General features: G+C 39.0%; 1 long non-coding RNA gene across 7 annotated transcripts in view; it reads left to right on the forward strand.

The window, feature by feature from the left end:
• The window catches only part of LOC140635166 (uncharacterized), a 337,126-nt gene that overhangs the window by 206,019 nt on the left and 115,561 nt on the right, over nt 1-15,546 (forward strand). The window contains exons 1-2 of one of the 7 annotated variants that reach the window (XR_012032492.1): nt 5,585-6,197; nt 9,334-9,535. The exons of 1 other annotated variant lie outside the window; for it this stretch is intronic. This is a non-coding gene — a long non-coding RNA (uncharacterized lncRNA). Of the gene's footprint in view, nt 1-5,584; nt 6,198-9,316; nt 9,536-15,546 lie in introns of those variants that run through there. 5 more of the 7 variants (XR_012032494.1, XR_012032489.1, XR_012032493.1 and 2 more) reach the window with 5 other exon arrangements.

Below are 15,546 nucleotides of genomic sequence, written 5' to 3' on the forward strand. Positions count from 1 at the left end.
AAATTGACAGCGTTTTAAAATACTTTAAAATGCCATTTGACTTTCCTTTGGTTTGCATAGTTTCTGATGAGAAATCTATTTTAGCTTTTACCTTCTTTTCCTCATAAGTAAGATGTCTTTTTCCTCTGGCTGCCTTCAAGATACTTCCTTGTCTTTGGTTTCTATAGTTTTACTATTGTTTTTTTTCCCCTTGATTGGTGCCACAAACAGCATTAATTTTGGAAAATTCTCAACTCTTATTTTTCCATGTATGTTTTCTGTCCCATTTTCTGTCTCTTTTCACCTTCTGAGAGTCAAGTTATAAATACGCTCTACTTTTTTTTTTTTAAGATTTTATTTATCTATTCATGAGAGACACAGAAAGAGAGAGAGAGGCAAAGACACAGGTAGAGGGAGAAGCAGGCTCCATGCAGGGAGCCCGATGTGGGACCCTACCCTGTGACTCCAGGATCACGCCCCGGGAGGAAGGCAGGCTCCAAACCACTGAGCCACCCAGGGATCCCTATGCTCTACTTTTTGATGGTGCCTTGTAGCTTTTGTATGTTCTTTTCTTTTACTATTATTATTATTATTATTATTATTATTATTGTTTTCTGTTTCAGTTTGGGTAATTCTATTGTTTTCAAGTTCATTGATTCTTTCCTCAAATGTGTTGAGTCGACTGATGAGCTCTTAAATGTCTTTCTTCATGTCTGTTACTGTGTTTTCATTTCTAGCATTTCCATTTGATTCTTCTTTCTAGGTTTCATTTCTCTGCTCAAATAGCCCATCTGATATTGCATGTTATCCATCTTATCATTAGAGCTTAATGTATCAACTATAGTTATTTTGAATTCCATGTCTGATAGTTCCAACATCTGTGTCATATGTGTATCTAGTTCTGTTAATTGTGTTGTCTCTGGACAGCATTTTTTTGCCCCCTTGCTTTTTGGGGATATGCTTTATAAATTTTTGTTGAAAGACATGTCTTGTGTAGACACTGGAGGCTACAGTAAGTAATCCATATGCTTGAGGATAGGTATGCCTTTCCTTCTGTTAAAATTTTAGCTTGGGGATATACATGAATGTGATTAGGAGTTGAGCTGGATTTAAGATTTGTTGTTGCTATGGTTACCTTCAACGGGCCACATGCTTCCAATACCTCAATACTGCCTTGTCTTGCGATTGGGTTTTGGTTTGCCAGAGAATTTTTCTCAATGTTGAAGCCACTTTAGAGCTTCCCTTTACATTATGCTTGAATTTCTTTTTATGCTCTTGTTCCTCCACAACAGTATTCTATTGTTACCTGTAACTTGATGGTTCTTAGCCTGTGATGGGGAGTGCATGTATACAAAGTTCTTATAATTAAACTTCAGTTTTATAAAGGCACTGTGTCTCAGGGCTGTGGTCTTCTTGTGTTCCTGCCCCACCCCTGGGGGCAGTACTGGGCCCACCTCATATCTTTGTACCTTTCCCGGAATAGAAGTTGTTTTTTCCTATGTTCTCCTCCCCCAGACACAGGAGGCTTTCACTCATAGCTCTAAGTGTGATAGTGTTGGTTGCCTTTTCCTAGTGGTTTAAGACTATTATTCTGAAGAGGCAACAGGCAAGGAGAATCTAGATGGGATTTTATACCTTTCCTGTAGCTCCTGCTGCTGTTCACTTCCTTCAGACTTGAACTACAAGGGGGCACTTCTTCAGGACTCTCATCAGTTGTTTTCCGGATCACTGGTTAGGTACATATAGAAGAGCCTGCAAATGGTTGCAAGTTTCCATTGTATCTGCATCCTCAGGAGTTCTATATTCTCTTGAGATTCATCAGTTGGCCTTAACAGTTCAGTAAGAATTTTTTGCTGAATACTTAACCAATGTCTGGCAGCATCTGCCCCAGGTGAGCAAGTGCTTATGTTCTATCTCTTCTTCTTCTTCTTTTATTTTTTTAAAGATTTATTTATTTATCCATGAGAGGCAAAGAGAGAGAGAGAGAGAGAATGAGAGAGAGGCAGAGACCCAGGTAGAGGGAGAAGCAGGCTCCCCGCAGGGAGCCTGATACAGGACTCGATCCCTATCCCAGGATCACGCTGTGAGCAAAAGGCAGACACTCAACTGCTGAGCCACCCAGGCATCCCTGTTCTTTCCTTGCACACAATTGTATTTACTTAGATTTCAGATGAGTTATTTGTTCTGCAAGCTCAGATCACTGACAAGTTCAAGTAATGTAATGAATTTGTGGATTGTGCAGCATTTTTGTTGTAAGTGGGGGAGTTACGCTCTTTCTCGTTTTCTACATCTTAAGGAGAAGCCAGAAGTAACCCTATTCTTAATACTCCCAAACTGGAAACTATAAAAATGCCCGTTAACAGTGCAATGGTTAGATATATTATGGTACATTCACTCAAAGGACTACTATATAGCAATGAGAATGAATGCACTATATCCACATAAAACAATGTGGATATAACTTATAAATATAATGTTGAGCTAAGGAAGACAGTCACAAAGGAATACATACTGGATAATTCCATTTATATAAAGTACAAAACTGACCCATGCTCTTAAAAATCAGGGGGGCAATTATCTTTGGAAGGCTAGAGGCTAGAATGGAGGACAAGGGCACTCCTAAGATATCAGCAATGTTCTGTTTCTTGATATCCTGGTTTCTATAGCTTTATCTTCCTGAAAATATAATGATATATATATAGATCTATCTATCTATCTATCTATCTATATCTCATTATGTGTATATATATATATATATATATATATATATACAACTGTATGCATGGATTTATAACTTTCTAGATAGCTAGAAAATAAAAAAGTTAAATCACAATCCAGCAAAAGACAGAAAATTAAGAAAATGCTAAGGAATCTTATGAAATGCTAAAGCCTAAGGACATCAATTATGGCAATAAATATAAATGCTTATAAATGTTACCCATTAAAAGATAATAAAATACAATAAAGCTCATATATGTTTTTAATGATGTGCAAATGTAAAAAGGACTATAGGTGAGCCCATTTCCCCTTAGTTCCCTTAGTCTCTTCTTAAATTATATGTGTGCTATCACCATGCTCTTGAGACAGTGTTCCCAATTTATTAAATGGTGAATGGGGCAAGGATATTTAAAGACAAGTAAGAAGGAATAGATCAATGAGGGGATAATTTGAGACATACAAAAAATATATAATGCCTGCAGATTGAGCTGGTTCTGAGTTTCACCACACTCACAATTTCTAAGGGAGATTGTTTTTGTTAATTTTATATCCATCTCTAAATCTCTTGGCTGACACCTCAGTTCTCCATACCCTAAAACACTAACACCATAGCTTTCAGAGAATTCTAGCTCTATAAATGAGATGGCATCAGAGGATGATACTATCCTTTCTCAAACCCCAGCAAGGGAATACATTATCGTGTAACCACTGTGTAAAGGAATTTTTAAGAGGAGATAAAAAGAAATTGGATCTGGAGAATTTGGCTAGAGGAGGTTGGAGGCTTTACAAAGGAATTAAATAGAAAAGTTTGGGTTCACCTAACTGAGGGAGTCCATAGAAGTAAACACAGCAATGATTCCTATCAGGAATTACTCTATGAACATAGTGTGGGTTGGGGTGTGTGTTTGCTTTCTTACAGTAATTGTTCAAAGACATTCAAGAAAATTGAGACCTAGAGACAAGGCTCTGAGTAATAAATGCATCTTACAATTCAACTACTCCATTTTTAAAATAAGAAAAACTTATCTGGAGACAATTTTCAAGACTTAGTAAAACATCTTATTAAAAAATAGTTTATTATGACCTAGAAAATTCCATATCCATTATCTAATTGAAGTTACCTGAATTCTTTGTTAAGGAATGTACAGAGAAATGTGCATATAAGATTCTTCATAAATTATCTTATTATTCCATAAATATATTTGAGATCCCAACTATGTGTTGTACACTAAATAAGAATCCTTATTACAAGGCTTAATCTCTATCATCAAGAAGTTCAAAGGGGTACCTGGGTGGCTCAGTTGGCTAAGCATCCAATTCTTGATTTCTGCTCAGGTCGTGATCTGGGGTCATAGAGATTGAGCCCTGCATTGCGTATGGAGTCTGCTTGGGATTCTCTCTCTCCCTCCTCCTCTTCCCCTTCCCACTTATATGCGTGCACATGCACATGTGTGCACACACTCTTTTTCTTCCCCTCTCTCTCAAGAAAAGTTCAAAATTGGGGATCCCTGGGTGGCTCAGCGGTTTAGCTCCTGCCTTTGGCCCAGGTTGTGGTCCTGGAGTCCCGGAATAGAGTCCCACATCAGGCTCCCTGCATGGGGCCTGCTTCTCCCTCTGCCTGTGTGTCTGTCTGTCTCTCTGTGTCTCTCATGAATAAATAAATAAAATCTTTTTTTAAAAAAAGTTCAAAATCTAGTGACGGATAGTTATGGGGATAGCAAGAACTCAGTGTTATAAATACTGTGATTGCAGAATATTCAGTGTGTTGGAAGACAATTTTGTATGACTCTCTCAAGTTTCTGCACGTTGTTTAAGTGGGCACTGTTCCTTGTTTTTTACTATCTTTCCAAGGATGTTAGTATAATGAACAATCTTGGAAGATGGAGTATGTCTTCATTTGGGACAAAGGGCAGGTGGATTTACTACTCATTATAAAATATTTGGTTTCACTAAGATCAGAGTTCTCCTATAACATCATCTGCTATGTTTGTAGATGCCTTCTAGCTTCCTTTGAGTTACCCTGTAGGAACTGGAAACTGGAACAAAAGATGATACTCTGATTAATGCAATGATTCTTATGTCCATGAAGTGTAGCAAGCTAACTTGTTAGCTTGTAGGTAGGATAAAATCTCAGACCCTTCACACATCTTGACACATACTATTGTGGGAATATGAAGAAGGTGTACTTATTTTAGCTAATACAATAGCAATTATATGCTAGAATATGAAGAGTGTTAGGCAAATTGAAACAGTGAGGATGTGGGTGACAAAAGTGAGGGTCGGGGAAAGATGAAGAGTAAAACCAGGTGAAGGAAATAGGACAAGTAAGGGCCAGGTTGTATGGATAGGGATTTTGAAGGGTATTTTATTTTATTAAGTTTTTATTTAAATTCTAGTTAGTTAACATATAGTGTAATATTAATTTCAGGAGTAGAATTTAGTGATTTCATCACTTACATATAACACTCAGTGTTCAATGGAAGGGCATTTTAATATTAGCCAAGAACATGAATGTTTTCACGAAAGCAATGCAATTAAGTGATATTAACTAGAAAATGGTATCTAAGCTTTAAGTTTTAGAAATGTCATTTTGGCAATAGAATGAATTGGCAGGGCCAAGATGGGAGGCAGGGAGATCCATAGACCAACTGGGAACCACTCAGATAATCCAGATGAAACATGATGAAAGTTTAAAGTAGGGAAAAGGGATAAGGAAGAGGAAGACTTAATAAAATATTATTGAAGTAGAATCAACTGGTTGTGTTGATAGAGTAGATTTTGGTGCTTCTCTGAGCTGAAACTGTCTTTGATACTTGAGTAAATAATGATAGATTGTAGAAGAATAAAGGGCATCCATAGGGATACCTGGACTTAACATATGTTTGTTGGTATCTGGTTTAGAAAGAATGACCACTCTAGATGGGTAGGGTGTGTATTACTCTGACTTGACAATTAAGGAAATTGTAGTCCTGAGGATTGAATAGATTGCTAAGGGTTGTATGGTCAGTGAGTTAATAGTGGAACTTGGAACTTTGATAAAATGAGTAATCTAGTGACCTTTTTATTCTGTTTCCTTGAATCAATCATCAGCACCATCACAGGGTTCTTACCCATTCTCAAAGGATCTAGGCTTCACCTGGGAGATAAAGGAAGCAGAAGAGAGAGAAAACTAGGGAGCTATATATTTTTCTTTCATTTGACAGATATATTAGATCTGTTAGCTCATTGCTGAAAGAAAGGGAATAGAGGATTTGTGTTTGACAATGTGGGCCAAAGGGAGTCTATCTTATTAATGAACTAGCTCCCCATAGCATTTCTTAGGAGTGCTGATCTTGGATGACCTGAGAAGAAATATGTTCTGCCAGAATAATCTCATTTTTGTACATCCAGTCATTATACTAAACTTGGTTACAACAGCAAAAAGCTAGAGCACTGAGTTTGTATCTTCACAATCATAAAATATCTCATCAACTAAATCAGTGAAAACAGTGAAAGACCACGTAAGTCATTTTTCTTGTTTGAGTTTTGCTATTATGAATGGGGATTTTATTAGTTGTTACAAAACTAAATTGTGATATGATATCAGAAAGTCAATTATTCTGTCTGGATCTCAGTTTGGTGCCTGGAACACAGTATCTTCTCACATAGTGTGCATAGAATTGTAAAATATTTTATCATTCTAACACTCTTAAGCATGACTGAGAGTTTCAAGCAAGAGTATGTAAAGAGTATAGATGAGGACCAAGTCAGAATATTAAAGAAATCCACATTTAGGGACTAAGAAGACAAAGAAGAATTTTAAAAAAAGAACCAGTGAAGTGGTCAGGGAAGGAACATTTGAAAAGAGTTTGTCTGTCTTTTTCTAATGGAAAGTTCACCACTAGGTATCATTGAATTTTATAAATTGGTTGGTAGTCTCCCACTTTCCATATCTGTAAAGGGCCCTGTGAAAGAAAATTAAAGCCTGGGAAATTTGAGTTGGGTATAAAAAGTTTAAATTTCTGTTTTAGATGAGAAGAATGGGAAGTCTTACCCCTAATTCTCTCCAAAATAAATCAGTAAAGAGAAAATAAATTCCCATTCTCTGTAATATTAACTCCCTTGAAATTTCTTCAGTCCTGGCTATGTTCATTACTTTTTGGGTGTTTCATTTTCCAATCAAGATGTCAATTTCTTAAGAGCAGAGTGCCAGCACATGTTGGATGAGTAATACATGTACTTTAATTTATTTGTTTAGAATATTCTCAGTTTTCTGACAGTGATGGAATCAAACTTGGAGTTGAAGACTCAAGAAGAGTAGAGATATTTATAGTTCACTTGACTAAAGGAATAGTGTTCTGAAAGTCCTCCAGGCCTGAGAGTGTCTGAAATCTCCTAAGCAGACCTGAGATGAGATTCTAGAGTCCCAGCTTGGTGCCTGAACTGCCCATCACCCTTTTGCCCTCTTTGCATCAGTACCTCTGAGAGAGGCAGTATGCTTTTTCATCTTGTAGGAAACACAGTCTCAGAAAACAGCTGCACTGAACTATTGGGCCATAATGGTACATATCACTCTTGGTCTTTGGCAGGAGATGCCCTTGGCTCCCAAAATAACCTTAACCACAGGGTTAAGGTTTTCCCATAATTGAAGAGTACAGAGGGAAGGAATCAAACACATGAGGGTTGACAGACATTTAATCACACTGTACTTAACAATTTGGGCTTCCTTTGTAGTCACATTGGTGATGGCAGCCAAGGTTTAACTTCTTGGAATCTGGGCTTCCACCATAGGGGGCAAAGGGGTCCTGCAGAGAGCTTCCACTTTGAGAGAGGTCTCAGCTAGTGATGGAGAGCAGTCACATGGCAGGATGGCTGAACAAAATCATTTGATTCATAAGCCATAGCTGTAAATAGTGCTCTCCTATACATGGTTCATTCCAACAAATCAACTTTCAGGGTTAATCGGATGGAGCAAGACTTTCATGTCACTGAATGCCTTTAAGGTCTCCTTATTTTTCTGCTCCTAGATGCCTTTTTGGGCACATCTTTCTCTCTCTTCTTGGATACTTGGTAACTTAAACTCTTCTTCCCTACTTCACAATCTCCTTCCCATTTTTACCTTAGGAACACATACTCAAAAAACATCATATAGCATGGCTCCGTGTGTGTATATGTATTTTAAAGATTTATTCACTTATTTTGGAGGGTAGAGGCAGAGGAGAGGGAGAGAGAAACCTAGCAGACTCCACACTGAGCACAGAGCTGATGTGGGGCTTGAGCTCACAACTCTGAGATCATGACCTAAGTCAAAACCAAGAGTTGGATGCTTAACTATCTGTGTCACCCAGGCTCCTCTATAGTTTAAAGAAGTAAAGCTTCGAGAAAAATACATGCTTTGGATAGATAGTTAGCCAGGACATTTTGGGTAGGGGGATCCCTCAAATGCATATTAACTTACTTTCTTACTTTTGTTTTTTTTGGTCTATTATTGTCCTATGAACACAAACCACTTTCAGGCTTCTGTGCTTTTGCTGGAGCAGTTTCTTTGGTGAGCTGTTCTCACCACTGATGACTCCTACATTGTATCTTTCAAAAGCTAGTTCTTTTTTTTAAATCCAATCTCAATTCAAATGTTACCATGAGTGATTTTCACATTTCTATAGTCAGACTTCTTCATTTCTCTCTTAGTTTCCACATTATATGTTCCTCTCTTGGGGTTTGCATCACTTTCAACCTACTATTTAAATAGTTTGCATCACCATTTTGTGCCACAATACTTAATGTCTAACACACTAGCATATAAAAATGATATCACTTTTTACATAAAATTATCATTGATAACATGCCAGTCATTGTACTGGGTGGTTTTAATCCCATTACCAAACAAATCTGTATTGATTCAGGTTGAATTTCTTTATCCCATTCCTTATCATTAGGAGCCCTAATTGTACTATATTGTTTGCATTTTTTTAAATATTTATTTCAATATTCATGTATTGTGGTGATGACTAAATGGATATACAAATTTATCAAAACTCATCAAATTTTACACTCAGAATGGATGAAGTATATTATAAATAAATTATATTTCAATAAAGTTGCTTTTAAAAATGGAGGTAAGCCTTTCCTGTCTTGAGGCTAGCTTGTAAAGGACAATTATTTCCTCCTGATAGTTGACCATCCAGTCACCCAGGCAGGGAACATGCATGTCCTGACCTGGCAGTGGGGTATAGCATTTTATAGAATAGACGTTTGCTTGAGGTCTTACAATTCTTCTTACAGTTAGCCTGGAAGAAAACAACAACAACAACAACAACAACAACAACAAAGCAGACGAAGAAACAAAACCAAAACAAAACCCCCCAAAACGCCTCAGGTTCAAACATCCAAAATGAGCAATTGTTAACTAAATCATGTGGGTTTTTAAAATTATTATTATAATAGGACTACTCTAGTTTATAGTGTGCATTCTATATTATATATAACAATTATAGTTACAACCATTTTATTTTATTGTAGTAAGGCAATTAAATATAAATCATCTGTTTTCCTAAGGATAATTAAAATTATCAAAATACTGTAGTATTATAATATATGAGTCCCCTACATTCTAACCATTATATTATCATTTGAAACTCAGATTATATTTCTCTATAGAAACAAAGCCCCAGTCTTGAAGAGACTGAGTCCAGAATATTAGAGTCTTGCTCATGGGCACCATTCCCTGATCTGGGCTACTCTTCCTGGTGTTGCCCTCCTACAGTCTGCCTAGGAATAGTCTGGGGCCAGTGCACCTGAGAACAGTTTATGGCATCTGTGTGCTACCCACCTAGGGCAGTACCTGCTGACTTGCTTCCAGGTAACTTGTTTTTTTCTTGTTATCTTCAGCCTTTGGGCTGAAGTGTGACTGATGCCAAGTGTCTCCTTTGCTTTTATTGAAAGTTCCCCACACCAGATTCTCTCCTTGACCCTGAAGGGGCAGATCCCCAAACTGGGCCTGACTGCTGGTTACAACAGCATAGATATGTGACAAGAAGTAAATAAAAGGGTCAGTCTTAGGTGGTGTGAGAAGATTCATATATGATATGTACAGTGTGAAGCAGAGCCCTGAACAAAAAGTCATAGCACAGGATACCCTGGAGAAATGAAGGTCAATGCCAGGAGTGACCTGCTGAGCTGAGAGACACTTCAGCTGGCCCAGGCTGAACATAGGCATGTTCATCCTATCCTTAGAGGAGAATGCATGCCCCAGCAGGAATTGGATTGCCTTCCTTGTGAGGACATCAACCAATGAGTTGGGGGTATGATTCACTATGCTTCTCAGATACTGGCAGGGAAAAAAAAAAAGTAAAGTTCCTGTTGGCAAAAATACTTGGATATAATTCAATGACCTACTACTTAATCCTGACCTGTTATATTGAGGCTCTGCAGAGAGGAGGAAAGCATGATTTCTGCACCCCGCCCCCCCCAAACAGGCTGTCATTCTGTTGGGGAGTCAAAACTTCCATGCCTAAACAAGCATAAAATGTCAGAAACCTGGTGGACATTTAGCAGTCAGGACTCCATGGATTCCCAGGGAGAGAAACCTAGCTCAAAGTAGCTTAAGAAGCTTAATTTATTGGCTTACATAAATGAAAAAAAAGGGGGGGTGGTTGCTCTTAGGGACTCATGAGATGCATACATCTGATTATTGTCCTCATTCTATTCTGATCTGATAGGCTACTTTTCATGTAGTAGGAGTGGCCGCTCCAGTTTTCAGTTTGTTTTATGCCACCTTAGTGACATTAGTGGAAAAAGAAAGCTTCTTTCTATATACAATTTCTATATACAATTCCAGAGAATAACTCATATTGGAGTGGTTTGGTCATGTGCTCATTTCTGGCCAGTAATTGTAGTCAGAGGGCTGAGCTGCTATGATAGGGTAGGCTGGGTCATGTGAGCACTCTATTGAACTGGAAACTAGGGTCTTGCCCCACAAGAGCTATATGGAGTGGGAGAAGGACAACTCTCTAAAATAAGAGAGCTGGGCTCTTGCTAGAGGAGAGGCTCTTACTGAGAGGTAGCAAAAGCAGGAAGGCTCCCTGTGAGAAGTAGAACATGAGAGGAAGGTGTTTTCAGAGGGGAAACTGCATTCCTCTTTTCATGCAAGGGGAGCAAAGGAAAACCAGGGAAATAGACCCTGTTCCTTTCCCCCAGAGCCCTGTCAGACAGCAAGTGGTGGTTATCTAATAGGGGCCCCTGATGAAGCCACTTAGTGGCACTCATGCTAAGAGGTGGTGACCTCCAACCTCAGAGCCAGGGCGTTTTGGCAAAGGCAGCCTGTCAACACCCAGAGTGTAATTTGTCAGGGACATGGAGGTTAACATTTTTCTTCACAAAAAACATCTTTAATGACCATCAGCAATCAGGACCTCCGATTTCTGTCTCATTTGAAAGCTTTTAATGCTTTCAGAGGGATAGATGGGGTGACCTATGAGGTCTTTTCCATCTCTGATTTTCTATGATTAATGAAGTTCAATTGTGCAGAATAAAATGGCAAGTTTCTCGGTGTCAGTTCAGCTGTATTCCTTTTCTCCTCCCTCTTTTTTTTCCCCATTTTTTTTAGACGGATGATAATCATGCACATTTTCTCTTAATGCTTCAGGGAAAAAAAGGACTTTTCTTATGAGCCAGTCTTTGAAAATGTCAACGTGGGTGTATTTATTCGTGGTATAAATTGTTGCCAAATGCCACAAGCCACTCCTCATTTTCCCACCCCCCAGGATAGATTGGGTGCCTGCATTAAGGAAAGATGAGTACTATAAATGTGAAATTGTTTTATATTTGCTAAGAGTTTATTAGAATTTTTCTGGATACCTTCATAAAATACATTTGTTTAATAACATACTGACTTCTTCTGGGGTAGATATGATGGACTTCATTACTTTTTTTGTCTGAAGGGAAACTGAGGCTCAGAGCTGTTATAAGACTTCTTCAGAGCTGCCCAGTTGGGTGTGGGGACGGCACATGCCAGTGCTTGTTCATTCCACTGTGCTGCATCTAGGGATTATAAAGCATCTCTTGACAATTCTAGAGGAATTTGGCGAGTCTTATTCTCCCCTGTCAGCCTGAAGATTTTACTAGGTTGAAAGTCCTCTGTATTATGAAGAAGCAGATCTCTGGAGAACTGTCTTGGGAGCTAGAGGTTTTTCACCCTTACACACTCTTTGCATTTGAAAGAAAAAGGCTTCAGGAATGGGATTTCCTTGGGTTTGTATGGTTAGCCTCTTCTCTGGGTAAGGGCACAGACTGAGTTCCTCTGAATTCTTAGATATGCTGCTCAACATAGAGGGTAGTAACGGGACCCCAGACAGAATTCCCTTCCAGGAAGAGCCAAGACTCACTGTCTTTTCAATTCTGCCTAAAGGCCCCAGGACTATCCCAGATGAAGACTACCTTTTAATTAAAAAAAAAAAAAAATCTATCCAAACAGTTTATCAAACACCCCAAATGACTAAATTTATTTTTTTATTTTGTTATTATTATTATTTTTTCAAATGACTAAATTTAGACTACTTTCTTATTTCTAAGATCCTGGAAGTGCACAAGATATAATTCAGAAAAAAATAAACTTCCAACATTCTCATTAGGAAATGTGTTCTGGCCTGAATTGTTGCAGATTCCAAGTACACAGAGCACATGACATGACCTTTAACTATAACTTCTTTAAACATACTACCTGAGCTAAACATACCTGACAAGGGACCAACTTGATGTGGGTCCTGCAGGAGGCCTTTGGCCTGAGGATTGTTTCTCTCTCTCAGGATAAGGGTGAAAAGGCCTCTTTTGGTTCCATAAATTGGGGAGGAGTCAGCTTGTCTGCATTCAGAGCTCACTCCTTTTTTCCAGAGTCACCTCCATGTAAGCAACATACTGGTGAAAGCTCATCTCCACAGCTCTGCCTCTTTAAAGCTCAGAGCCCTGTGGGGTTTAGAAATGAAGTAGGTATTGCTACTTGAAGCTGTGCAGTAGAGTGGGTCTTTTGGTTGTTGGCTTTTTTTTTTTTTTTTTTTGAGAGAGAGAGTGAGAGAGCGTGAGAGCACACAAGTGGTTGGGGGAGCAGAGGGAGAGAGAGAAGCAGATTCCCTGCTGAGCAGGGGACCTGATGCAGGGCTTGATCCTGGGACCCTGGGACCCTGGGACCCTGGGACCCTGACCTGAGTTGAAGGCAGATGCTTAAGCAACTGAGCCACCTAGGCGCCCCGAGGGGAGGGTCTCATTCTATGTGGGGAACCAACTCAAAGGGGCTACAGTGGGGTGGCCACCTGGTTGGTGGTATTTAGTGAATGGAGCCTGCTGTCCATGGAGTGCTTCAGTGAGCATTTTTCAGCTGAGCTATTCGGTATGAAGTAAAACAGGAGGGCCTAGTACTAGGGAAATAGGTATGTTGGAAGAATTTTTTTTATTCATATTCCAAAGCCTAGTTCAAGGAGCAGTTCAAATGTAGTGCATCTGCAAACCCTGCCTGAGAACTCTGGTCTATACTCACCATTTTACACTGCCACCAACAATGAATAAAGCTTCTAATATCTCCACATCCTTGCTGACACTTGTTATTTTCTGGTTTTGTTTTTGTTTTTGTTTTTGTTTTTGATAATGGCCGTCCTAATTATGTCAAGTAGTATCTCATTGTGGTTTCAATTTGCTTTTCCCTAATGAAAAATGATGTGAAGCATCTTCTCCTGTGCTTATTGGAATGGCCAGGAGTTTTCATTCTGCCTCCCAGCTCTCATGACAGTTTCTCGATGTTGGTTGCATGTTAGAATCTCCCTTGGAATTTTTAAAAAAGCAGTGATGCCCACGACCCACTAATGAAATCAGAATCTTATGGTGGGAGGCCCAGGAATAAGCATATTTCAAAAGTGAAATTGGTGTGCCTTGGGTCTCAAATCACAGGACCTGAGTGGAGTCCAGGGCTATCACCCCATATTATCCTAGTTTGGGCAGATACTTTTTTAACCGTCTTTATCATAACGTGGGAATAATAATACCTATCCCACAGAATAATTTTGAGGTTTAAATGAGATAATATGATGATCTAACAATAAAGAGCATTACTCTTAACAGATGCATATTGTGAGAGAGGGAAAAGAGTATGTATGCTGCTCATTGCATTTTGGTAATAACCCTGAAAGACATGCTCACCCTGGAAGAGAGATCAGATGACACTGACAAGGACCAGGAACTACCCTCCTGGCTACACATTCAAATCACCTGGGGATTTTGGACTCCCCTGTGGAATTATTCATCCATTCATCCATCCATTCTGCTTTGTACAGAATTCTGGAATTCCTGGTCTAGGTCCCTAGGATAGGTCGGTCACCACCTCCCAGGCCTGGTGAGGGAGAGCGCATGTTCTCTGCTGTCATAGGAGATAAATCTCATTGTAGAATCATGGGAGGTATAGAGTGTGCTTTAATCTCCAAGGGCTTCCTCTTTAAAAATAGCCCCAAAATAATATGAAGCAAAAACAGTGCTAGGTGCTCTATATATCTCCTTGGCTTTCCTGTGCATTAGTAATAAAGCTGGTAGGTAATTGATTTAAATACATGATTTCTTACTTGATACAATGTCCCTTTCATTACCAATTGCTATCCTACAAGGCTGGCTCATATGATTGGAATAATACCATTATTATTGTTCCTTCATCTTTAAGTAAGACAAAGAACCAAATAGCTTGTTTTAAATAAAAACTTAAGTTCAGGTTCTTTTTGTCTATTACATGCATCCAGGAAGGATTTTGTGATCTAATAAGGCAATTATTGGATTTTAATTAAATGACAGGTGATTATGAGGATAATAATTTTTGGAGTTTTATACTTCAGTTTTACAAAGCTTAAAAATCTACAATGCTTTTTTGGCAAATATCACATTTCATACTCAACCAATGGAGGGTCTCTTTCGAATATATATCTTTTGGACAGCTAATTGGCATTAATTAAGTAGAGATGTGTTCTGAACTATCTTTTTCTGTAGCCTTATTTGTCTCCTTTCTGTGTTCAGTTCCTTTTTAATTAAAAAATGTCTATGCACATGGATTTGGATCAGAAAGATTCTGGGGATAGAAGCTGTGCCCAGGGACAACTCTTGGCAGAATTGGGAAATGGGCCCTGCTGGCCTTCATCAGACTCAACCAAAGTCAATCTCCATGTTCCCCCTCATTCCTTGTTTCCCACTCACTTCAGACATATAGAGTCCTAATTAGTGCTTTACTGTTAATCTAGCTTCAAAAAAATTCAGTCCTACTTTATACCATTTGCTATTCCCATTGTGTAATATGCCTTGTACCAGGGCTGATTTCAAGCCCCCAGTTGCACCGCGGGGCATGTTTGGCTTTTGCAATCTGATCCTGTAGTTGCTGGCTCATCATACTACTGGCCATAACGCCATCAATGTCTCCTACCATCTGTGTCAAAACACACTTTCTCAACAGGATTTATCAGTCTTTTACATCTTAGTGTGACTTCCAGCCCCTTAGCTTCCTGTCTCAGAGAATGTGCCTTTCTCTGCTGGAAGAGAAGAAGTTTATCCCTGTCAATGAGCAGTAGAGAGCTATTCTAGGGCAAATGAAAAAACTCACTTCCAAAAGCACATATCCATGATGGGAGGAGAAAAGAATACATAAAAAAGTCATGAAGGCCATGTCCTTGTGCTGAGCCTCCAGCCTATGTGGCCTCGGCATGCTTCTTTCTTGGTCCCTGGGTTTCTCATGAGGGAGTGAGCCAGCTGACCTCCAAGGGCTCTTCCAGCTATAAGTGGCCCCTCTGCATGGCATCCGACTTCACCATGCTTAATCACAAAGCTAACAGCAGAGATGAATTCTGGTAAAAG

This window comes from Canis lupus, chromosome 6 (genome assembly GCF_048164855.1).
Source record: "Canis lupus baileyi chromosome 6, mCanLup2.hap1, whole genome shotgun sequence".
NCBI classification, from domain to species: Eukaryota; Metazoa; Chordata; class Mammalia; order Carnivora; family Canidae; genus Canis; species Canis lupus.